Source organism: Coturnix japonica, chromosome 3 (assembly GCF_054131305.1).
Source record: "Coturnix japonica strain WE chromosome 3, WE-NBRP24, whole genome shotgun sequence".
NCBI classification, from domain to species: domain Eukaryota; kingdom Metazoa; phylum Chordata; class Aves; order Galliformes; family Phasianidae; genus Coturnix; species Coturnix japonica.
In genome coordinates, this window is record NC_140665.1 from 25,655,354 (window position 1) to 25,681,999 (window position 26,646).

A 26,646-nucleotide genomic window follows, 5' to 3' on the forward strand; every position below is an offset into this window, starting at 1 on the left:
GAAATAATGGTCTGTTAAACAGATAAGATATTGTAAAAACTGACATATGCGTATTACATCATTTGAATCATAATCATTTATTTCAAATAACATTTATTTTCTTTGGTTAATCTAGTAATATTTTGTCTTTTGTATTTTAAAATCTTTTCTTTTTTAGGGAACGTTTCTTTGGTCTTTTTGTTTCATTTTGATCTTCCTGCTCATGGCCACATCACTATATGCTATCAAGAGAAGAGTGGTAGAGCAGCTTCTAGTTAACACCATTTTCTCCACACTCCCAGTACACACAAACTCAGTACAAAATGTGCCACTAGCTGGCAGCATTATATAAAATTTCATGAAGCAGCTTTTGAGGAATACTTGTGACTGCATCCAAAAGTGCTGCCTTACACCAGTAAAACTTCAGGGAAAAGATGGAGCCAAGTGCAGTAGCTGTAAATGGTATATTGCCGGTCTCCCAAGTGTTAATGCCAGAAATTGCCTCTGCACAAAGTCCTGTCTGGATTTGGTATTCACATTCTTTTTTTAAGAACATTACTAAAGATGCATATTCACTGTAGGATCATTGTCATGAGTGAAAATCAACACTGTACTAGAAAAGATTTTGAAGCTTTTTGGGGTATCTACCTTATTTGTCTGCTGTGAGATAGCAGTTTGCATATGAAAACTCTAAACAGCTTCTCCACACAGATAGGATGCAATGCTAAATGCACTTCATTCATCTTTAATTCTGTGCATAAACAGGAAGCGGGTGGGGGGGAGACTGGATAGAGGAAAGGATTGGTATGTTCCTTTTAGACAGCAGCGTGCCATCTGGTGAAAGATGGTACATCCTGTGGCCTCTAGTCATAAGACACTCAATTTAACAGAATGGATAGATCCCAGGCAGAAGGCTGAGTGGTGGCACTGTAGGCGTAGCATCAGCTGGCTCTGGGAGCCGCATGGCATGCTTGTTCTTTCAAGGGAAAAGCTCTTCTGCAAAAGACTGCCCAAAAACCAGGGGAAATTCAGCAAGAATGAACTTACATGAATGATCTCCTGCTATTTTACTAACAAAAGAAAGCTGTTGTGACTACAGAGTTTGTGTAGTCATTTCCTTTCAAATTATATATATTGTTTAATCCTACCCCTTCAAATTCCGCATTAATTTCTGTTAAATGATCAAAGGCCAAAATATGATTTTCTTTACTAATCGCCACAAGTCTAAGCGAGGTGCAGTCTGCAAGGTGGAATTTTAAGCAGTGAAATAAAATGTGATTCAGGATTTTCATCTGGTAAATATTCCCAAAACACATTTCACTCCTTTCTTAAAATTCTGCATTACAGAATGTTAACACAGAAATAGAAACAGGGTATTCTGGTTTTCATGTAGCGTAAATTGCAAATATACTTTATGTAATAGTAAAACATTTTCTTGTAAACTACACATAATGTTGGTTGATAGTGTAACCATTCGCAAGAAAAGCGCTCAATACACACTCGTTTTCTACTTAGTAGTGTGTACAATTATGTGTTTTGGAACTGAAAAAGCAGCAGAGGGTGCTACAGTTACAGAGCTTTCCAGACTTTTACTGCAAAGTTGCTGCTCCTGTGGTCAAATAGACCCTGTAGACTTGAGCTTTCAGTTTTGGGTGGATGGAAGCTTAATGGTTTTGAATTCTGTTGCTTCTCTTTACGTAGGGAAAACAGGCAGACAACGTGAAATCTGGAAAAATATATATTTATATAAATATATTTTACTAATTTACTGGAAGGTGTTATAGCTTGGAGTAACAAGTGTCTGGATACAGCTTTTATTTAGAAACACCTACTCACCATCTTCTGAACTGTTTCTATTTGTACTAGTTCTACTTTTAGAGGTTTGTTTCAAAATATGTTTCACATTGAAAGAATTTGGCTTTTTAAATGTGAGATTTTTCCCCACTAGAGAGCTAGCAAAATTGACGAATGCTTTTGTCCCTTCATTTGTATTTCTTTTAAGAAAATAATTAGGAAGCTAGAAAATAACAAGAAAAGAGGCTTTTTATTGAATTTTAGTCCACTCTTTTTGAAGAAACAGTCTTGAGGAAAGATATTGAAGAAAATGAGTTTTGTGGTCCACTTATTTATTGTATTCATTTTAAAACTGCTAATTTGAAAATGCAAACTGTATAACTTGGATTTAACTAAAAAAAAAAATCTGCTTTTAAACAATAATCTTTTCCTTCTGTGTTCCTTCCTTACCAGTAACTAAGCAGAGGCTGTGTTATCTTCCCAGTAGTACTATATGAGAATGGAGAATATATATATATAGTAGTACTATGTGAGAATGTTTTTAGAGATCTACCTGAGTCTTTATAGCTCTCACAGGGTGACTCAAAGTTACTTGTGCTCCTCTATGAGGAAGCTGTGGTAGCTACTGAGTTACCATGCTTGGTGAGGATAGAAGCCATCAAGCTACCTAAGGAGCAGCATAGGATGGCATCCTTTATCATAGCAGGGCTTCTCCTGTATTTCATGTAGCATTTCTTAGGCTCAACAAGAGAATACTTTTTTTTTTTTTTTTTTTTCAAGCATTGCTGTGAAAAATTCCTTTCTTTGTTTAGGGGAGACTTCTTGCTTTCTGTTATGAAGAATGTACTGACTTAGGCTCCTACCTCTTTCACCTCAAGAACCTGTTACTCTGTCTTCTGTGTATTCATTCTGTGTAGCAGTTCTATATTGTTTACCATGTCAGAATTTTACACCCTCTTGTAAAATTCTTCAACTAAAAATAAATTGAGTGGAAGAAGGTTTAGATAGCAACAATATGCATCATTTCAAATGAACTATCCTACTTATGATAGCTGCAATTTGCCATTCATTATGCAGCTTCACTTTACATAAAACATATCAAGGTTAAGAAAAAACAACTGTTTTGTCCCCCATTCTCTATCCAATTCACTTCACTGATTCAGGTTACAGCATCATTCCAAGAAGACACATTGATGTAACTGGCATAAAGTTTATGGAATGCTGCAGAAAATAAGTGTATGGGGAGAAGGAGATACCTTTTAAAATATTCTTGCTACTAGAATTACTTTTATCAAGCTGTTCTCTTCTGTAAATTCAGTGATTTGTGTGTTTTAGAGTACAACCCTGTAATATTATTCTTCTCCCAACTGATTAAAATCCAATTACTCTTCTCACAAACTTGAAGAACTGCCACTGGGGATTTGTTTGTTTAAAATATTTTCTTCTGTTCCGTATTTCAAAATAACCTCACACTATAATAAAGATAACATCAGCTTAGCAAAGCAGGCTCACCTGTTTCGGCTATTCCAGTGATAGCCTTTTGATAAAATAGAAATATTAGGGTAACTTCAGTTGTTGTTTTTTGTACTGCAAGGCAGTATTTTCCGCCTTGGAGCCCTGCTTTTGGGCTAGGTGGAATTCTGCATCAGATCTGTTGTCTTAGTCTTTGTATGAACTGTTGGTATAGTCTGCCTTCGCTCGCTAATGTTGACCTTCTGTAATCTGAAGCATTTTGAAAGTATTCCATGTATGCTAAATGAATTATCATGACAAGTTGGATCTTCCAGTTTAAATGAATTAAAAGAATTTAGGGGTAGGTTATAACATTTTTAATTAGATTGGTGGAGGGAGAAATGTGTGAACTGTTTTAATTAATTTAGTATTTTTGCTTTTGTTAATGACACCTTAATCACATTTTAAATTGAGATAGGTAAGATAACAACTGTAAGCATCTTTTTAGATCTACAGTGTTGTTAATTAAATTTACTTCTGTAACGTATTGTGGAGTTTTCTCTTGTATATTTCACTTTTTAACATTATTTAAATAGTTGCAGATGAGTTTCAGGTGGCTTGATGTTGCAGCTTGGGTAGAACTTAGGTACTTCTCACAATATTCTTTTTGTCTACTATTCTTTTTACTTGTCCTAGGTATGTTTTTATTGTAGCTGTTCAGAAATGCTGTGCTTGGAGTACATCCTTGGGTAAATAAATTCCGCTTATTATCACACAAATTTACTGACTTACCTTACTTACAAATCTGATTGCATATTACTCTGTATTTTGATGTAAGCTTTCCTGTGGCTATAGTGTAGAAGTAGCAAGGACAGTCCCTCTTCTTCGTGGTCTTCATACAAATGTAGTTGACGTGATATAAGTATCTTGCACCTTATTTCATTTTGGTTTCAGTTACTTTCATTTTAAACTTTGTGTCTATTGACAATTCTGACTGAAAAGTAGGGAGAAAACTAATCAATGTTGCGATGGCCAGATGAAGATCCAGCATACTCACATACTTAACTTGATGAAGTAAATACTCATTCTTAATTCAGCTTGATGGAATGCTACAGCTATTAATATTTTGTTTTTCCTCAAAGTATTTTCAATAATGTGGAAGACATGGACCAGTTATTATTCCAGAAATCTGAAGAATTAATTTTTGGTAAACTGTATGTATTAAAAGAACCCCTTTGTACATGCGGTTTGGTAAATGGAGAATTGGGTATTTATGCAGCTGATGTTCTCATCCAAGTGCAATAACTGGTATTTGTTCCCTTGAACTTCTACTCTGCTTCTAGATTTCTTCTAGTTAATTATTGAGTCTGTACTGTCAAAGTGAAATGTGCAGATTCCTGGAAGCAGTGAGCCCAATTATATCCTTAAGGATCATTTTACCAATTCAAACATTTACATACAGAGATTTAATTTCTCATTGCAAAATATTTCTTATCTCATAAGCAAAGTATGAGAAATATGCCTTGTATAGTCAACAAATGTACAGTTGGAAGATTAGTGCAGTTGGGATGGTACTTTACAGGTGTTACAGTTGAAAAGATTTGCCTTCACCTGTGGTCTTATGGTTGACCCAGTCCTTGCACCAGGTGATCAATCAGTGGTTCAGGCCATGCTTAGAAGAGATTGTTGTGTAAGTAATTAAACCAGTCTAATTGGCCTAATGTGTGTGAAAGCATTAGATATTAATATGCATATAGTTATGGTATGTAATCCTAAATGTAATGTACATGAAAGAAGAAAAACAAGATTTTAATTGGTTTTTAAAAAGATTTTGTTGAATGTTTTACCTGACAGTTTACTTTGACCTTCCTGAAATAGCAGCGTACTGGTGACAAATATATTGTAAGAGGATGAAACTACAGCTGTGGTGTGCCATCTCTCCCCAACTGTTTGAAAGCATTGTCAGCTTTTGAATTACTGTCATATTTTTCCAATTGTTTTTACTACAAATGAAATTTGACTTGCCTTGGTAACACAAAAAATCTAATTGTCTTCAGCAAGTCTTGTCAAATGAATAAGAAACATTGTTTTCTCCTGAAAAGTGGTTTTTTAAAAAGTGGGGGGGGATGGACGGGGAGAAGGAGTTTCATCTGAATTAGAGTATTGTAACTATTAAATGTTTTCAGTGTTTCATTATCTCAGTGTTGAATAATGAGCAGCATAATAATTGAAACGATGTAGAAATGAGCACAAAACTTTACTCTTCCTGGTTGTTTGTTTGTTTGTTTTGGTTTGTTTGTTTGTTTGTTTTTTACATTGAGAATTAGAACGTTAGATAGCACAGAACAGGTTAAGATCTTCAGAAGTGGAAAGGAGGCAACACTGGCTCAGGCTGAAGAGCATTAGGAAGTTCCCTACCCCCCAAAAAGTTTCCCACAGGGTGAGCAATAGAACTATATTTCTGGGGATCTGTCCATGTTGTCCTCCTGTGACTGTATACTCAAAAAAATTGAGGTCCTAGATGTTCTGGGTGCTGAGAATTAGTGCATATCTTTCCACTTTCTATACGTCAGGGCCTTGTGTAAAGAACTGTTTCTTTCTGAATTGTATTCCCTCTGGTTTAGCACCATCAGGTCGTAAGACACAGTTAACAAGGACTGTGACATGGAAGGGGTTGTTCTGTTAGAGGTAGTTGGCTGGATATCTTTCAAAGCATGTGTTTAACTGAAGTGTGAATATTGACTTTTATGTGACCACTGGCCTTCACTTCTGTGAACTTAAAGGAGGCAGTGGTCCTGTGTGAAGTGTAGTATGTGAAGGTATTTAATTACTCACTGTTTCACGAGGCTTATGTGCACAAGAGCTTTGCAAAGATCATAGTGCATTTCCTAACTAATTTTGGCCTTTGTTCAGTCAAGTATTCTATTTCACAACCGAGATATAGACTTTAGTGGAAACGTATATTGCAATTCTATTTACAAATTTGTAATGTTAGAATTGCATGTGTAGGCCTCAGATCACAAAAGCAAGGATCCTTCACACCTTGAAGTGGCACTTGCTGAGACAGCATTGGGATGCCTTTTGAAGAAAATGTACCCAGAGAAAAAATCATATTTTTTTGAAGGTGTTCTGTATATGCATGTCTAACACACTCTGAATCATGCTATGACTCATAATGCTTTTATGATTTAGAATACATATGTTTTGGTAGAAATTGCTAGTGCATAGTAGCCAAATTGCATATAGTAATGTAGCAGTTGTTGGTAGATCTGAGTCTTCCCACATCAGTTCAAATATGTAAAATCAAGGCAGTTTTAGGAAGCATCTAGATTATTATTTTTTTAACCCATTGGTGAAGAGTTATAAAAAGCTTATTTGTTTTAAAAATGTATTTGTTACTCTTCTGAATTGTTATTTATTCTTATAAGAACTAAACTCTAAAGAGCAGCAAAAGGTAGTGTATGGTTTTCCTCATGATGTAGCTAACTTCAAAGCTTGTTGTTCTTGGGTACTGTGCTTGAGAAAACCTATGTGTGTATGTAGCTAATGTCACCTCTCTGAGACATGAATTGCAAATATTTAAGAACACCTTGTTAGCACACTTGGTACTGTTGCTGGCACTTCTCTAATTTACTGTATCTAGCATAAATATCATCAGTTTGTCTATTTTGTTTGTTGAGTAAAGGCAGTTAAGCACTGTTTCTCTGGTGATCAAACTGAGATTTGGTTGTTGTACAGAGATGTACCTTGGTAATCTCTTGGTTGATCAATGAATGTCCTTAATTCGGAATGTAGTGAATGTTAGGAACTTGTAAACAGTAGCACAGATTTTAAACTCTTGTTGAATGAGAAATTTAGGAATCCCTATTGTCCTTGTTACTTCTATTATTAGGCATACTATTTTCAATTTTCTGAGACAAAGATGCTGACCCAGTGTGAAACTAGAAGCTGAAGTATTGACTTTTTTTCTCTTCATACTTATTATAACTTTATTTGGACATTTAATCTACCTAATTATTATATAAATGGATCAGTACAAGATCATAAGATCATACAAGATCAGTACAAGTACAAGATCATAAACCTTTATCTCTGTGTGTGCGTCTAGATAGCTTAGACAAAATGCATTCTAATGAAAAGTTTCGTAACTGCAGTTTGCATGACTTTCTATAAAGTACCAATCTATTTTGCATTGTGTAGCAGGGGTCTTAAACTCGCTGCTGGGCCAAGCTAAAAAGGTAACATCTGATTGTGATATTACTACAAGACAAATGGTAGCGTGGTACTCTGCTTGAAAACATAATGGCTTTATACTATAACCTTTAACCTTGAAATGATGCTTGAGTGGACCTTAACTTGTAAGTGAGCATGCCTGAGTAAATAAAACTGTGGTTTCACATAACAGAGAGATACATTTTTTAGATCTTTTGCTGATTATATTGTGTGAAGGTCAATCTTCTGCCCCATTTCTGAAAGTTGGGTCAGAATAGAGATTTTAGGGTCACTTCTTCAAGTATCTAAGCCATTACAATGCACTAATAGGCCCTGATAGCTCATTTTATAAGTTCTTAGCATTAAGCTGGACATTGTTTCGACTCATTTCAAATCCTGCATGTACCCTGTAGGGTTAATTAACGTCTTTTTAAAAGAGTGATTTTTGGTTATTTTTAATTCAAGAGCATTGGTTTATTTTGCCATTTGCTATAATTTACTGTGGGTAAAGACATAGGAAACTTACGTTTGCTCCATTCGAGATCTGTATGTTGTTTTGAAACTGAACAGATAAATTTACTTTTAATGTGCTTAAGTTAGAGAGAAGAGTGTAACATCAGACATGCTGTGGGAGACGCATGGAAATCAGTACAAATTGTTGCGGAGTAAAACAATTTCAGTTATATGTTCAAACTATAGTTTGCATAGTGGAATATCAGTTTACAGCCACCTTCTCTATATAAAATGCATTTGTTACTTATGCTACTGCTATGAATCTTGTTTAAAGGACACTGAAATCAATTAGTTCAATTAGAATGATGAAGCAAACACATAATTAGGCAGCACATTTCAGTTTTCCACTGAGGCAATTGGGAGTGTATCAGAATGGACATAATTCAAATTGAAATGATTGTTTTTTGAGAACTTTTGAGTGCAACAGATTTGAAAATAGCATTGAGTGAATAAAACTTGGGCAGAAAAAACTCAGATCTCTGTGTCATTGCAAATGAGACTTGTATTGACCTCAAAAACTAAGTGGATGCTCCAAAACTTCAGTTTAAAAAAACCTGTTGTTTTTGTTTTTAATAAATGGAGTAACACTAAAACAAGTGTCATGATTTCTCTCTGCTTTGCTATCTTGCTTTCTTTTCTTTGGTCTTGAAGCAATCCTGTCTTAATTCACAACAGCTCAGCTGAGCAAGTCTTGTGTTCAGAGTTATCCAGAAAACTCACTGTTGTGTGTATTCAAGGAGGCTGCTCCAGAACAGCGTTTTCCCATATGTAGATAAATCTGAAGATACACCACTGGATGTTCTTCATTCCAGCAGTGGATGGCTGCAACAGGTTTGAACTATTGGGTGGTTTTGTTTGGAAATGAAGTTGACATAAGCTAGAGAATCTGCCAGTGATTTATTTATTTATTTATTTATTTAAATTTACTGAATGTAACACTTCAAACCCAGATGTATTTGTTCTGATTACTATGCCATCCATGGGTTTAAAAGAAAGCCTCTAACCTAAACACATTGGCAGATATAAGCCAAATGTAACCTTAAGGCATTTTCTTCATCAACTCCTTCTCTTGCTGTCCAGGACCTCTGCTCCTCTGTAATTTAGAGAACATGCTTTGCCTTGGCATGGATTTAAAATTTGTTAGTTGAACACATTTGGAAACAAAATAGGGAAAAAACTTAATAGCACTTGTTTACCTAATTAACTTCCAATTTGGAAGAGTTGCCTTCTCACCTGTTGAGAAACATGTCCAAGTTAAGGTTCTGCTGTATTCTATGTTGATCTAGCAACTAGTTGCTTCTTAAGGGAATAAGTCCTGTTTCATCTCTTGTGTAGCTTTCTGTGCTTGGTCATCTGCTTCCACTGTATTTGTCTCTAAAGTTTCTGGTACCAGTGTATCAGTGGTGTAATGTAAACTCTAGCCCACTCTGAAAAAGATTAAAAATAAATCAGATCAACAAGCATATCTAACACTGCTTGTATCCTTGTTGTCACAAGCTTTGACAAAATGAAGGTGGTAGTACATGTTCAAAATAGGGTGAAGCCTTTTATTTCAGTGGTTGAAGTGGGCTGTTAGTTCTCTTAGCATTTTGGGTCGAAAAGTGTATGAAAGGGCAGCAATACCCTATTTTTATTTGTCATTATGAGAGCCAGTGTAGCTATGAGTAAATAAATGTGGCAAGCTTTTGTGGTGAAAATAAAATTCTTTTATATGGTCACTTAGTTTTATTTCTTCTAAAGCAAGAAAATTAATAGGTCAAAAGGAAATGGCTGACTTCTTGGAAAGCATGTAGACCTTGACAAATGTTATTATTCTCTATGCTCTCCATCTTAATACTCAAGGAAAAAGAGCTAAGAAAATATTATATAAGCATGCTTAGTGTTTTTCAAAATGAGAATCTTAGCTGTTGCAGTTTTAGGGCACAATGAACACTGATTGTGTGTGTGTGTGTATATATATATATTAGCAATTCAACCCTTTAGATTGAGAGTTAGAGCAAAGTGTTTTGAAACTAATGAATTCCTTTTGTTTGTTCTATAAACTAAAATTAAGCTCTAGGAGGATGTAAATTAAGATATACTTTGTGTCTGGGATGAGGTCTGACCCCATTAAACATGTGTTGTCTTTTCCTCCTGCTTTCTCTTGAAACTTCTAGTTTGGAAGATTCAGAGAGGTGGACTCCTTGCATTTTTGTACCTCGCTGCTCTTAGTTTCTCTGTCATTTTTATACTCCTTACATTTCAATTCCCTGCCCTTCTCAGTCTTCCTTGGTCTTTTTCCCACCTCTGAAAGGAAGGCTTGAGCTGTGTTGTCGCCGGTAATTACTTGGGTGTTAGGAGCTCTTGTCAATTATGCCAAAGGCTCAATGTTTGCATCCATTCTGAAAGTACTGTAGGTAATCGTTATCCTGTATGTTAGTTTCTAGAATAGATTGTGGTCAGATTAGGGTTAATTCTTCCCAGTTCCACTCCAAATAAGGCTTGTAGGGTATCCACTTCTCTCAGGTGTGTTGAGCCCTGGCATTGTTCTCTTTGTTGGCTCCGAACAAAGGTGTTACAGAATTGCAAACTTGTGAGTCATGTCCTAATGTTTGTTTGTTAGGTTTCAGAGGAAGCTGTTTATTTTAGTAGGCAATTTTCATGTGAGATGAGGTGAAACATTGAGAAGGCAGCCCCTCATCAGTGGACAAACAATTCCTAAGAATTTAGCTAATGGCCCCCCTTCAGTGCCGAGAATAGATGGCAACAATTGTACTTCCAGACTAAACCAAGAACTACTTGTTTGGCTGCTAGGTGTTAATGCAAATTTGTTCTTCAGCTCATTCAACCCTAGGGCTCCCATCCTTTGATTTAATTAAATGTAATTGGTTACATTGCTCCTCCCAGGCCCCTGAGGTGTTTTTGTTTATTGCTCACTCTTCGCAATAATGCTTCAATTCAAGGCACAAAATGCTCGGTAAATAAGAGCTCTTTATCCTGTGTTGGATTTGCGGAGAGATTATTCCCCTCAAATAGTTTGGTTTTACTGTTAAAAGTGAATGACTGGTGAAATAAACTCATTGGGTGGCAAAACTAGTATATCCAGAAGGAAGGAAATAAGAAGGGTAAATTAGATGAGATTAGAACAAGAAATGAAGTCATAGTGTTAAATTAGTAAGGGATTGCAACTTGTGTTGTAAGAGCCATTGACACTTTTAAGTGATGCTTCAATTAATAGGATTGCTATTGATGTACTAATATATTTTAGGAGTTACATTTTGGAGTTTATTATTAAACTGCTTGCATGTTTTTGGTAATTTGAGGTAATGTTTTAAGTAACAAACACATCAGCTTGCAGAAATTGACCTTTTGAAAAAATATTGAATATGCTTCTTTAGCTGATAGTAACATCATATTTGGTCAGAATAATCATATTGTTCTGTTCTGGAATATATATATATGCCCTCTTTAAAGGGAAGGTTTTAATTGGAATTCTGTTCACATGTAATGTGTTATCTGTCTGTAAGTGCAGATGCACTTTATTACATTATTGAGAAATGGCAAATAGTCTTAACAGTTTGAATTGTGGAAGTCCTCAGCTGGTGGCCTAAAGATAATTCTGAACATTTTAAATTTATCAGTACCTTTGCTTTCAATGTTTGGGCACTTTTGCATTCAAGTGTTCTTTTTTCTTTCCTGCAGCACTTGAAGAAAAAGCATCTTATCGTACATAGTGTTTCTGTCTTTTTATTTTTTCAAGCTTTGTTTTCTATCTTGAGCTGTGGGACATGGTTTGTAGATGTACTTAGTTTTGTAGGCCTTAGTAACCTAGCATCACTCAGAGCAGATGATGAAGAATAATAAAACTGTAATAATTTGATGTGACAAACGTTTTAAACCTATCTAAAGTGGCTCTGGTGCTGAAGGTGAAAACTGCCTTTTTTTTTATCCTTCTGCCCTTGATTCATTTCCATCCTGTCCTAGCATCAGGCTTGGAGAGTAAGAGAACATGAACAACAAGATAGAAAGACAGAGCACTGAAATTTTAGATTAAAGGGGCTGCAGAATACATTGGGCTCTTACCTTCTGGGTAAGATGTTCTTGCTTTTGCTCTTTTTAGATGCTAGACTCTGATCCCCCCAGTAAGGCCATTCAGGAAGCCCTTTTGAAAAGCCAGCGCTGGCACTGAGTGGACCCAGCAGTGTATGGAGTGGTACTGGGTGCTTCAGTGATATTCTTAAGGATTTTTTTTTTTATTGATAACGTTCAATTTCCTACGTGTGAAGTTATTTTGTCCTTGAGAATGGTAGGTGATTGATATGGCTAAACCATTAACCTGTGATTGGATAACCATGGAGACAAAATAAAGAACAGATTGTTAACAGCTTTTAAATCAAAGAAATTTCCCTCAGCATCCCATCATTAGCTGGGCTAAAATAGGTAAGAGTTCAGTCAATTCTTGGTGATTTCAGTGTAAAACAATGAATCCATGTGCGAGCCGATTTGAAGGACAATTTGGCTGCTTAGGGACTGGGAAAATCAATACTAAACCGTTTAGCAAACTAAGGAAGGACTAACATAAAATGTGGCACTGCAATTATTCTTTTAATCAGCTGTCTGATTGCAAAATATTTTGTTTAGAAAAAGTAGTCCCAAGTCTCTGCAAACAGCAGCTGCTTTTGTAAGTATTGTGAAGCTGCTACAGGTTTCTTGCTTTCCTGAAACAGCCTGAAGAAAGAGAGGTGCTGAATAACAAATGTGTTCTAGCCGTATCAAAATGATAGCGTGCACCCTTCTGAGAGAGTATCTGCCAAGGACTTACCTCTAAATGGACGTACATTTAAAAAATAAAAAAAACAGCTATCAAACACCTAGAGCTCTGTGAAACAAGATAAGCTCTTCCATTGCTTTGCTACTCAAGTCTGTTTATTGTATTTTACTTCGATCTGAAAATATTTACATAATTTCTTTTTATTTGAATATCAGCAGAAGGTCATTTGGAAGGATGTTGTTTCTCATTGTCCATGTAGTTTATATCCACTTAGGTGGAAAAAATAAGTTTCATAGTCAAAAGGCTCTATTTAAAGTTATCACAATGTAATAAGATGCCTCTTGTATATTATGTAAGACCTGCTTTCACTAGGTGAAGTGTATTTGTATTAATAAAATAATATAGAAAAACATCATTATGTGAATAGAAGGCCCTATTCAGAAAAGGTCTTCAAATTTCTATGTGGGGTCAAAACGCTTTCAGAACTATGAAATGGAACATAAGTAATATTCCTATTCTTGAGCTGTTATAGACAGGAATAAAAATCTTAGAAATACAACTGGATGTATAACCCACAGCCAAATAATGGCATTCATTCAGGAAAGGAAAAGAATGAATTCCTATTCAAGTCAGTGTTAATCTGAACAGCACCCCAGGCCTGGTACTAGAGTGTTGTAAAATGGCAGGAACCTACCAGAAAAAAAAAAAAAAAAGATTTTATTTTTCTCCTCAGAATTTCTATTAAGTGTAATTTTTGCTAAAAAAAAAAAATTCTGTATTATACCAATCAAAACTATAGATTAAAAGTGTATACTATTTATTGCCTTATTGTCAGTCCTGAGAAGGAAACAAATAGAACAAATGATGCCAAATATTCTAACTTCAGAATCTCACTTTTTTTTTTTCTCCTGGAAATTCAAGTCAGAAATGTGGATGTAGACCCTATTTGAATACTTCATGTTGTTATCAAACTGAAGCAAGATATTTGCCTTTCATCATCAGTTCAATGCTTTGGGGTTTGAGTTTTGGGTTCAGTGCTTTTCACTGGAGTCCAGTTAGTACATGTACCTAAATCAACCATCTAGAGACCATATCAAGAAAAAGATAAGCGTGGATACTGCTGCTCTTTAAGCATAACAAGTGTGTTCTTTTCAGTTTGCAATTAAAATTTTAATAGCTTTAAAAGAACGTCCACTACTCTTGGTCTTAAGTCTGACACTGTTGTCCCTTTGGTAGTGCATCTGCTCTGGCCTTCTTCCTAGCGCGTGTCTCCATCATATTCCACTTGTCTCCTTCATTTCTCCTCCTCCATCGACTGCAAGTCTTTCTTAGAAATGTCTAAGCACAAATGCTGTAGGCTGCTTTGATTGAAGTTTTGGGGAGGAATGCTTTGCTCCCAGCATTTTCAGATGCAGTCCCAATGGACTGTGGTTGTCAACACAGTAATTAATGGCCTTAGACCATGTAGGCCTTCCCTCATACTGGACCTTGCCCTTCATGCCCAGTATGTGGCAGTATTCCAATACAATAAGCCTGATGAACTTTCTCGAGAGTCAGATCCTCTGTAAATGTAGGGGATATTTTCTAGCCATGGATGAGGTGAATGCAGTTGTTTAAGATCACGGTGTATTTACTACCAATTTTAGTAGTAGTTGCATCACAGAATCATGTTACAAAATTGGTACAGGGAAAATGGTCTGAAAAGCATCTACTGCTGGGACAAATGCTTATTTAATTGCCATGTTTTCTCCTTTTGCATTTCACAGAACATGCATGTGCCTTCAGACCTCTCTTGAGCTGCTGATATAAATCATTGTGAGGATGATGTTGAAGGTTACCCATAAAGAAGTTGACTAATTTGTCATAGCCCTTAAAAAAGGAATAATAATAATAATAATAAAGGTAAAATAACACTGGTCTCGTCTCAGAGACAATGTTGTAGGTAGTGTTGAGTTAGCAGATGTTTTATGTTCTTGTGAAAAACTTCACCTGGCAAACACGCTAGCCATCATTCATATAGAAATGTTCCTTTAACGTGTAGAAGCTATAGTGAAGTTTGTTTCCCGTTTCTGTCAGGTGGTTGATACGTTGGTCAGAATGTGTGGATCACGGCTTATCTTGCTTATAGATAACTATGTACCAACATCCCCTGCTATTCTTTAAGACTGCACTGAAATATTAATTGCACATTTCCAAAGCTGCAAGTATTTTGCTGTGGGCTTTGTCTTTTAGCTATAACATGGGAATTCACATATTGTGGTGATGAGCACAGTATAAAGTAAGGATTAGATAGGAGCTGAAATAGAGCCAACTGCTGGGTTCTGTTGATACAAGTTTGCCAGCAATTGCTGTTCCTATACTACTCAGTTGTAGGCATGGGTTTTCAATAGACTTGCCAAGCAGTTTGAGTTTTGTACATCAGTGGGGAAGCAAGTTTGTTGAAATCTTCATGTAAGCCACAGATTTTCCACCCACCTGTCTTGTGGAGAAATTCAGCTTTCATCCTCTTTTCTTCTTCAGGGTTTGAAGATGAGATTTGTCATTGGAAGTGCTATTTTATTTGCCTGATCTTCTGTGAATATCGCTCCCACCTCCACCCAGTATAGCAAGAAAAGCTTGTTTTATTGCTTTTACTCTTTGAGGTCCTGCTTCTGGAGGTGATGGAAGCATTTTATTCTAATACATCTAATGAAATATTTTAAATCTTTATGGGGAAAGCTGTAGGTATCGGGGAAATGGAATTTCTTGCTCTCCTAACAGTTTGCTAAGAACTACTGCCTACTACTTTGGATTTGTTTGTAGTTGCATATATGATGTATCTTTTGGCCTTTGAATGTTTGCATAGGTGTTCTGACTTACATGAATGCTTATGGACCATCTTGCGTCATCAGAAGAACTGTATATACTTAGGCAAGCATCTCTTTGACCAAATAGAAGTACTTCTGTGATAAGGGTAGAAGGAAGTTCTCTTGAGTGATGTCTGTGGAATTGGGCATTGTTCGATTACTTTGATGATTTATTGTGCCAGATGGCAAGTGCCAACCTGTGCTGTGTGCTGCTTATCTTGCTTCTCAAATTATTTTTTCATATGCAGAGTTGAACCTACTGAGATTTGGAAATTGATGAACTCTACTAGTGTATGTTGTGAAGTGATGCTTGCTTACTTTAATGTGACAACAAAAATGCTATGTTTGGTGTAATAAATCATGTTCTCCAGTAATATACTGAAGTAATTTACTTTGAAACTAATTCCTTGCAATGGGAACGATTTTTCTATTTCTGGAAAATTTGATTAATGAATGTAATGGCCTTTTGAAATAATAGGAGTGATAGGGAAACACTGATTATCTGTAACATATCAGAAATGTATAAGGAATCTGAACTATAGGTTGTTTTTTTTTTTCTCTTTAACCCTATAAAATCAGTCAGTTTTGTATAATTTAATTCGTTCAATTAGGCCAATCTGTTTATATTGTATGAAACTTAACCCAATGCAAATGATATCACTGCTGGTTTCACACCTCTTTCTCAGTTCTCCCTTCAGCATTCTCAAGTGTATGTTAAAATTTTAAGTATTAATTGAATTCTTTGGGTCAAAAGAACCGGAACATTCTGGATTTAATATTGGTGTTACTGCCATTGCTATGTTGTGATAACAACATTGCTTTTAATAAATTCTTCGTAAATGTAAACATCATTAAGTCTTTTGAACAACTAAGCATCAACTCATGAATTTACATAAACACTGCTAATGAACACTTATTTATTATTATGCATCTCTGCAATTTACTAGCAGATTTTCAAGACAATAGTCAATTTTGTAATCTTAATTTTATAAAACCACTGTATTTTTTGTCTCCTTCAATCATTTAAGATGTAAATTAGGCATTCTCAAGCTTAATGTTATTCATTTTTTATAAAACAAATACATCATTAATCTGATTAAGTTCTTGGATGAGAGTGCTGTCCTCAGATCATTGTGGATCATTTATTGTTGGGCATACATCCAAAAAAATAGATTCAAGCATGGCACTTACAATCTAGGTTTAGTAGAACTGTCGAAACCCTTAAATGACATTTTTAGGAGAATGGAAAAGCAGTGCTTACTTGGAATGGCAAGCATTATGCAAAACTTAGCAGCACTTCTTATCCTGAACTGCAGCTCACTGATAATCATTCAGAGCTTAGAAATGATGTTGTTCTTTGATGCATTTTAAGAGTATAATATATTAAAGTCAGCTTAGCGTGTTCTAAATCCTGTCATTATTGAAGCGTGTTGGTCACCAAGACACATATTTTGCCAGCAGTGCTAACTACTGTAATGCTGTGCACCCCTTCTTTCTGAACTCTGAAGCTGACTGTGGCTTTCATATTATCAGATGTCTTCAGGTCATGATGTATATAAACTTTGCAGCGTTTGTGATTCTGTAAATGTGTTGAAAAAACCTGAAACCCTGCTATGTCTACTATTGTATTCCTGACTACTTGCTTTTGCTGTAATTATCTTACAAAGTGCAGGGCTAAGAATCATACACACTTGCTAAAATATGACAGTGAAGATTTGTAAGTTTTCTGTCTGAGCAGATCAAAGACAGTCATTTAGAACACCAGTTTACTGAACCTGGGTCTGGGAATAAACAATTGGGAATGGTAGCTATACCATGTGGTATCTGTCTCTTCTTAAGGAATACAAGAACTGTTGTGGTTTAACCTGGCAGCAGCTGAGCACCACGTAGCCATTTGATCACTCCTCCCTCCATAGTAGGACGAGGGTGGGAACTGGAAACAAAATAGAACTCGTGTGTTGAAAGAAAATTTACGTTCAGTTATGCCTCTATATTATCTCCTTCTTTAAAATTGAAAATGCTGAAATCTGTTGTATGTTTGTATATTTTTTAGTTCTTCGTGAGAGGATTCACTAATGAAGCCACTTACAAATTTTGAAGCTAAAAATGTTTTCTGAAACATTAATCTTTTAAGAATGCATTCAGGGGACATTTAATATTTCAGTTTGCTGCATTTTGTCTTTTATACTATTTTAAAACTAGGACTAGAGCTTATAATATTTTAAGCACTATTATGATATTAAATATTTCTCACTGATGGAGGTGCAGTACTGTACATAATTCAATGTCATCGTGTCACTGTAGATTAAAAGGATATTCTGGCCCACGGTGAGGCCTTTATAAATTACCCCAATCCAACAATACAATTTTATAAAATTAAAGTATCAAATACAGGTGTTTTTTTGTTTGTTTGTTTGTTTTCGAGGAAATGTCCATTCAGCATAGATTAATGCATTAGATTTTAAGATGTAAGTAGGTGTCTTTTACATGGGTAAACTGAAAGCATGTGAATAGAAGGAGTACGAAGTAATGAATTAATGGTACAAATTGTACTTTTAGTGTTTAAGTGAAAAGGAAAAGAAAAGCTTCTAGGCTCTGGGGCGTTCATGTCTAGTCCAGTTCTTTTGTAGTGCCATCTCTTCTTCTGTATGAACCATCTTCCACTTGTGCAACTCCCACCACAGTCAGGGCAGCCTCAATGGTTGTCCCACGAGTCCTGGACTGGGAATGCAAAGCTCTTCCAGCGATCTTGTTGAATAAAAATGCTGTTTTATTTTTTGGAGGGAAGAGAATTGTTCATTTTGAGATTCAAAGAGATGTCAAGCAGGGGTGTGTGGGAAAAGTAGGTCTGTTGTTTCTGTCACTGCGGGGTGGTGAATCCAGTAATCTGGAGCAGCTATAATTCCTCATTTTATTGCTGTGGGACCATGGGTATCGCTGTAGATTTTATTTAACTGAGTAAGTAAACAATGAAATTCTTAGTTTAAAGAATTTGTATGGTGGTCTCTTTCAACTTTGTTCCTGTTGTACACGTTAACTGAGACTGTTTTTGAGAGGCTGGCTGATGCATTTCCTCACACCAGTAGCAGACTCCTGAGGTATGGTTATCCATGGTGGCCACATGGGACCTTCTGAGCAGCTGGGTGCTCATCTCTAGGTATGGACCTTATCCCAGGCTATAGTTCAAGCTGGCCGTCCTGGGAGAAGGCAGCTGGGGAGGGGGAAGGGCTTCATCTGGGTTGTGTGTGTGGGAAAGTCTGCATCAGGACATAGAAAGCCTCTGCTACTTGGTTTTCATTTGTTTTTGTTAAGATCTTTTGAGTAGGTCTTGGCTTAGCAACAGTTCTTTCTGTTAGTGCTGTAAATTTTTTTCAAGCTGTTTTGCTGCATTGAGGTGTTTTCCCCTCTTAATGGCTACATCTAGAATTACATGGAATTCATTGTTGGAGATGAAAATGTGAAGTCTTACTAGAGCTCCAAGTGCATCTGAAACTTTTGAAATGCATTAAGGCTCCAAACGTTCCTCCAAAACTTGTAATATCTGTTAATATCTGAACTGAAAGATTGAATGAGTTCTTTAGGTGTGTTTTGTAACTGACTTCATGTAAGACTGGAGCAATGTTAGTAGTTCCAGTGGAGGGGACGCTGAAACAGAAAAATACTTATGTCTGATACTTCCTCATTTCCTTCACTTGGAAATTATTTCTGACAATTTAATTTTGCTATGTATTGAGATGTAATTTACTGTAGCAGTGACTTGCTGCCCAGTGCTAAATAAAATTCACTTATAATCCTTGAGAGGCTTGAGTTTCAGCATTCCTTCCTCTTCCATTTCTTAATCTCTGTCCCAACTGTCCCTCTTTTGTTTTATAAGAGGGAACGAATAATGAATTTTGATCTTCTGAAATATCCTACTATTGGATCATTCTGTTCAGAGCTTCATATCGTCAGAATTGACTTTCAGTGCTTAGCGTTTTGGTAAGTTTAAGGACTGACTGTGTAAAATTGGATGATATACACTGCACTAGGGGGTGTATATGAGGAGTTTTTTGATAGAGATTCAAAAGCTTGCCTATATATATATGTATATATATATTCATATGTTTATAAAAAGATATGATTTTTCATATATCTTACCAATCTATATATGCACATTATATATTTAAATATGCATTATATATATTAACAGCATATATAATTGGTGTGAATTGTATGTCAAGTCTCTCTTAAAAGAAGACATTTCAGTTCCTTCCTCATGATTTTCAGCAGTAACTGAGATGTGTGATTTAAATATCTCCTAAAATAATAGTCCTATTTTCCCTTAGAATGACTGCAAAAAAATTAAGCAATTTAAATATGAAAAATTTCAAGATCTTTGGAAAATTTTAAACTGTTTTTCAGTGGGAAAAGTCTACTTGAATATTTATCATAAGTCAGAATTTCAAACCTGCAATTTTGACACTGATTTTCACAAATTGTTTTCCCATTTGTCAACCTGTTAAAATTCAAGATCTTCTCTGGGTCAATTGTCAGTGCTTCTGAGACTGCCCTTGTTCATAACAACCAAAGACAGCTCTGTTTCTTTGGGACAATGAAGCGCATAGTTTTCAGGATCAAACTTGCACAAGCTTGAAGCGTTTGTGCTGTGTGGCTCTTTAACAACGGGAGAAGCTAATTTTGAGAGAAATGATTCTTGATTGTATATCAGCATCACCTTTTGGCAATTGCCTATCAATGGACTAAGGGCAAGAAATCACATGCCCATGAAAGATACAAAAAACAGTAGTTCAGTAAGCTGGGAAATGGAAATAAAACTTAAAAGCTAGATTTGAGTACTATTATGTATGTTTAGAAATGTATACTGCTTCATAGTATGTTAAACCTCAGGTAACCAAACCTTCGGTCTGTAGTTGTTTCACATGGTTCACTTCCCAGCCTCGGCTGATGTATGATCTTTGTGTCAAATTTATGATCTTGGTGTCAAATATGGTAACTTTGAGACTGCGCTGCTACTGCCAGATTATCTGGCTAATCTGTTTTTTGATTTGTTAGGGTTAATTTTCAGCTGGATCAGCTCTCTACTCCAGTTCACTGAGCAGTTGCTGAGGGGGATAGAATGAAGTATGCCAAGAAAGGGAAAGAACAGAACTTCTCTATTAGAAGAACATACTGGAGTTAAATGCACAGAACCCTTTGAAACTATCGTTAATTGGGGGGGGGGGGGGGGGGGGGGGGGGGGAGGGGAAATTAGATTATAGATAATTTGGATGTAAAATATTTGATCGTTTTGGATGTATCCTTTCACTTCAATGATATATCCTTTGTTGATGTTTTGCTGTTTGTAGAAAGCAAATAAACTCTGTATGACTTTTTTTTTGGTGGTGGGTTTTTTGTTTTTTTTTTTTTAGAGAACAACTTTTAACATGGTTTGACAGTGAAAGGACAAGTGGGAACTGCTTTATATTAATGGAGGGGGAGATTTAGGTCAGATGTTAGGAGGAAATTCTTTACTCAGAAGGTAGTGAGACACTGACACAGGATGCCCAGATAAGGTTGTGTATCTCTTCTTTTCTCAGTCCTCTTGTTTTTAACCATCACAGCAAGTTGCGTGATGCTCTTTTGAGCATTGATGCAACTTACTAACACAGTAGAAAACCATGCAGCTTTCTGCAACTTCAATACATTATGTGAAGGAAATGGCTAAGAAGCACCAGCCTGCTTTAACGGACCATGTGCATTATAGGATTACATATCCAAAAATGTAAAGGGTGAAGAAAAGGATGGAACTTCTGATAGTGCTATTTAACCAACTCACTGTAACTGTTATTAATTCACAACAGTGAGCTTGTGCTGCATTATAGCATTCTGTTATTTTCTTTTTTGTCTTTTCCTTAAAATCAGGTATTTTACTCTTCTTATCTACTGTGGTAAGGTGAGATAAGAACTACATCTCTTGAATAAGTATTCGTAACTAATTCCTTTGAGCAATATAATAATCCTAGGTTATAGTTAGAGATGGATTTGAGGGGATTTCAATGGCTCCCAACCATAGCAAAGCATATGGAACATTCTTCCTCAAAGAATAAGAAAATTGAAAAGTTTTATGTTAAAAATTCAGAATTTATTTCTTAAAAATGTCTTACTATTTATTACTTACAATATCCAATAGAGATGCAAGATGAAGCAAACAGCCTTTGGCTGTAAACATAAGAAGAGGCTATAAAGGGATTGCAAAGCTTGGCTTAACATAACAATTTGCGAAGGACTATCGTTAAAGCTACTCAGTTTGTCGTATGTTGAAGACTTGAAGTTAAGACTGACATAAATTCATGACAAGATTTGTGTTGTCTGTATTGGATCAGTATTTTACCTGAAGTATTGAGGACTGTTACAATCAGCTATTCTTACTTGTACAGAAGTCAGAAAATTCATAACATCAGATATTATGGTCAGAATTTTTTTTCTTTAACTTGGTTTTAACAGGCTTAGTTGCTTTGATTCGCATGATGTTAGGTGACTGTGCTGCAGTAATTTGATTGAAAGTTTGTGCGTTTAATAACTCCTTTATTAAAAACAAATATCTTTGTGTTGAATTGGTGTGCAGTGTTCAGAAGGTGAGTAGTTTTTTTCTTAAATATCTCAGAGATGGATAACCAGCTGTCTCTCAATAAAAATCCATACAGTTAATCAATCTAATTAAAACCAGTGTCTAATTTCTAACCTGATTTTTTCTAGCTCTCTTGTCTTTTGAGTTTTTATGGCTTTATTTCTAGAAGACTATCTACTTTTTGTGGGTTTCTGGAATTCTGTTTACACTTAGCTTTTGAAATGTAGCAAGCTAGCTTAACCTTCACCTATTCAATCCATCTGTCATTACTTATTGATATGTCTTTAAAGTTGGGGCATAATTTTTATGAAGTCTCACATTACCCTCTGTACTCTGACAGCAGAAATTTGTCTTGCAGTAAAATTATATTTGGGTTCCTTGCCAATTCTTACTGTCCCCTCTTTTCATTTACCATAAATAATTAACCATAATCTTTCTTTTTTTTCTTAAAAAACTATACCTGAAAACACAAAAACAGCAACAGAAAACCCCAAACACCTGCATATGCACTGTTTGGTTTCAATCTTCTCTTTCCATTTTGTCATTAAAAGTAGTGGTATTCTCCAGAGAGAAGCATTCCGTGTACACTGCACTTTTAATTACATAATATTTAAATAAATGTAGTTTTCTTTAAATTCAGTCTGAGGGAATACTCTCTTACCATGGTGTTACCATAACTATGGTTCTGCTATGCATGTGACTTTTTTGCTTGTTGGGTGTTTTTTTTTTTTTTTTTTCCCATGGTGTATATTTACTAAAAGGTGCGTGCTGTGGTGAATTAATACTTGGGCATAATAAGTATTCTGAGCAGAACAGTATTTACAGTCTTTATACCAATTTTATTGAAGTCGTCTTATGCATTTGTTAATTGCTATTTATATCGGTACTTTAACGTGCATTGTACTAAAGTTCTTTCCCCTAAAAAGTTATTTGTATTTCATTGGCTGCAAAGAAGTTTTAGCTAAGAGGAAAAAAATGTGAGTAATGGTGTTTTTAAAGAAAATATCAAACTCTGTGATAACCAAGGATGTGCTCAAGTGGCATGAATACTTTGGTTCCAGATGGGTCAGCTTTAGGGGTCAAGTTGTGAAGAGAAAGCCATCACACACACTTCATCAACACCGTGGAATGAGAGACCAGTGCATTTACTGAGCAATGGATTTCCAGTGAGCGTATAAACTAATTGGTGGATGAACATGCCCCAGGAGCAATGATTTTAAGGTCATAGCAGGCTCAGTGAATTGTGCTGACTTACACTGTGTCTCACTGATAGCTGATCTTACCAATGAGCAGTTTAGAGGCATTCAAGCCTGAACTCTCTTCCATGTGCCTTGAATGGCATGTCAGCGGTCACTGTTTCTGACATCCTTTATATTTGTCCAGTCAGCTCTAAATCTTTAGGTTGGGCTTCAGCGTACTCAGGAAAGAAAAGAGAGAAGCAATTATTTTCAGTCATTGAGTTCTGAAGATCTTAGTGTTAATTATGCCAAACACGGTTGGTTCATCAACAAACTAGAAATGTTAAAGAGAGGAGAGAGAAGGAGAACTGATATTTTTAGTGATCAAAAGTATCCCAATTATAACTTTGTATTTCTTGGATTTTACTTTGAATTCTTCTCAGTACTTCTATGTTTGCACTGAAAATATTAGTTGGATAAATAATAATTTTTAATGTGATGTGGCAAATTGACATGCTGAAAAATCGCTGTAATATTATTTAAAAAAAAAAAAAAATGACTTGCATACAGCTTTTCTGTGCTAGCAGTACACCATTGCTTCTCATGTGAAACATTTTCTTTTGTTCTGGAGACGTGTTGACTCATTCTTTGTCTGCTGCCAGTACAAAACAAAGCCACGCAGATGTCTTTTTAAATTTGCAGTCAATTAAGGAGTGCTACAGTAGCTCAAATTCCCTTTTTGGGAGGGGAAAGGAAAAGTTAATTTGTTTTTATTATTGTTAAGAATTTGCTGAGAATATATTTTCTTTCGTAATACCAGTAATTAAATAGTTTAAAATTAGCATTTAACAGTGATGACTCTTGTTTAAAAACAATTTTTTAACTTGAGCTCTTAGAAGTGATAAAAACTAACACTTAATTCTAAGCACTTTTATGCATGTCTGTACATACATGTGCATGTATGTAAAGTTGTATGTATGTATATGCACATTTCTCGAGACTGTTGACTGAAAGCCATAAGACAGTATAGAATCATTAATTTTCAAAGTAAACCATTTCTCTGCTGTAGTGATTTGCACCAAGTATTTGTAAAAATTATTTTAGAGAGAGGAAAAGAAACTTGGTTTCATCTTCTAATGTAAATAACACCATTGGTTGAAGGGAACTGGCCTGCTGTAACTTTCCTACATAACTTGTTTTGGACAGTAGGAGGGAATAATCAGTGATGTTAAAACTGTGTGGGATAGAACGAGCAGTTTGAGTGATTGATGGGCTTGTATATAGCCTTAAAACTTTGGACAATTGGTGTATTTAATGCATTCATTAAAATATCTGTATGAAAACGTGTTCCCATTCTGCAGGTGAAGATAGTGCTTCATGCTGTTCAAGGGAACTGGTCTGCAGGATCTAAGTTAATTTCAGAAAGTTACAGAGGTGGATTTTACAATTGTTTTGCAAATATAGACCTTGACTGTTCTTGGCAGTTCTCCTTCTGAGATTAACAGGATACAATCAGAGTTAGAATCAAATATGGAATTAGTTTGTACCCTTGCTATGTGTATTAAAGGAAGCAATATTGTAATTAAAATGCAGATAAATGTTGTGGCAATCTCATGTAACTGTAATAAACAGGATGCCCTTATCATGTGAATTCACTTCATTGTACCTTGTCCTCATATAGTCTCTGCAGCTGTATTGTTTGGAGAATATCAGTACAAAAATTAAGTAATCACATCTAATTTGTAATTTCTACCAATGATATTTGAAAATAATTCTGTTTCTGAAGAGAACCAAAATGCAATTGTTTCAAGAATTTAAGAGATATTGGCTTTTATGATGGTTGTTTGACATCTTGAGATCATACTGAAACACTAGGGCTTAAGAATTGTTCTTTATTTATATATATGTATATATAAAAACATATATATTATTTATTTATATATATATATGTGAAATAATTTAGCATAATGTTAGCTAGCAAAACTGGGACAGTAATGACTAACAACGTCATCCTTTTTCTTAATTATTCAGCTCCTTTTCGAGTAAATGTCAGTATTTTTTAAGTATGTTGTTGTGTATTATAACCCATTTTAGTTTCTGGATTCGTAGTGTTGCACTCTTCATGCAAAACAAAACTAGCATCTATAGGGTGCATGACTTATCTGTGGTCAGACAAGAAGAAAACCAGTGCTAATAGAATTAGCAGTATAAACAGTGTGTAAGTGAAATTGAGGGAAGTGTAAGATGCAAAGCTGGAGTTTATCAGCTGGTACAATTTTAGGAGTATTGGATGATGAGTGAAAACCAGTGTCAGGACTGCAAATTTGACTCTGAGATTGTGTTTTGTAGCAACTGAGTAACACATTTATCGAGTTGAAGAGAGCACAGTAAAAATGCACATAAAGCTTTTTTCATTTGACAGTGTGCTAGCCAGTATGGGGGAGGCTACGTCAGTGACTAAGTAGGGCTGTGAAGAGAGAGCTTAGAGTTTGCTAATACAGAAGTGCATATCTGTTTGCAGATGAAGGTATTGAGACAGAAATTGTAGGACTTTAAACGGTGTTGACAAAGAAGAGGTGAAGGAATGTATGCACGTACCCACTGTGGGTAAAAGAGTGCTATGTTGTTGTTGGGACTTTTTTGTTTCGTGTTGTTGTTTTTTCTGATTAAGGGTCTTATGAACACAGTCCAAAAGGTACCTGTGGTATTAAAGTCTAGGGAGTAAATATGGAGAAAAAATCATTTAAATGTAAGCAGAAGAGAGTAAGGGACATCTTGGTAAATTCTATTTCTATATTTCTAGAAGACTGGAAACTAGTCTTATATGAAGAAGTAAAAATAGTCTGAATAAGATTAATACTCAGAGTTTGAACTGAAAAAGAAGAGAGGAATCTCATAGTAAGGGAGAGTAAGTAGAGCAGTGTGGTACAGCTGAGAGTAAGAATAATTGTGCTTGTATTTGCTGTGTCTGAGGAACTTAAATTTCTGATTACAAGACATGATTTTAGATGTCTATTCCCTCATCTTTTGTTTTCCATTCATTTTTCTTTTGTTGCTCACAGTGGATCAATTTCTAACTCCTATTTGTATTTAAAGTTTGTTGTTTTTTTTTTTCACAGAATCACCAAGGTTAGAAAAGACCTAAAAGATCATCCAGTCCAACCGTTCATCTGTTACCAATAGCTCCCCCTAAACCATGTCCCTTAACACAACATCCATTCATTCCTTGATTTGTGTGTGTGTGTGACTCTGGTCTTTCTCTTCCACAGCTGGTGTTTGTACACTATTGCCTGTTTTCATTTGAAATATCTTAGT

At 35.5% G+C, this 26,646-nt stretch overlaps 1 protein-coding gene across 2 annotated transcripts in view; it reads left to right on the forward strand.

Moving 5' to 3' along the window:
* Nucleotides 1–26,646, forward strand: part of CAMKMT (calmodulin-lysine N-methyltransferase) — a 175,571-nt gene that overhangs the window by 11,489 nt on the left and 137,436 nt on the right. The window lies entirely within an intron of this gene.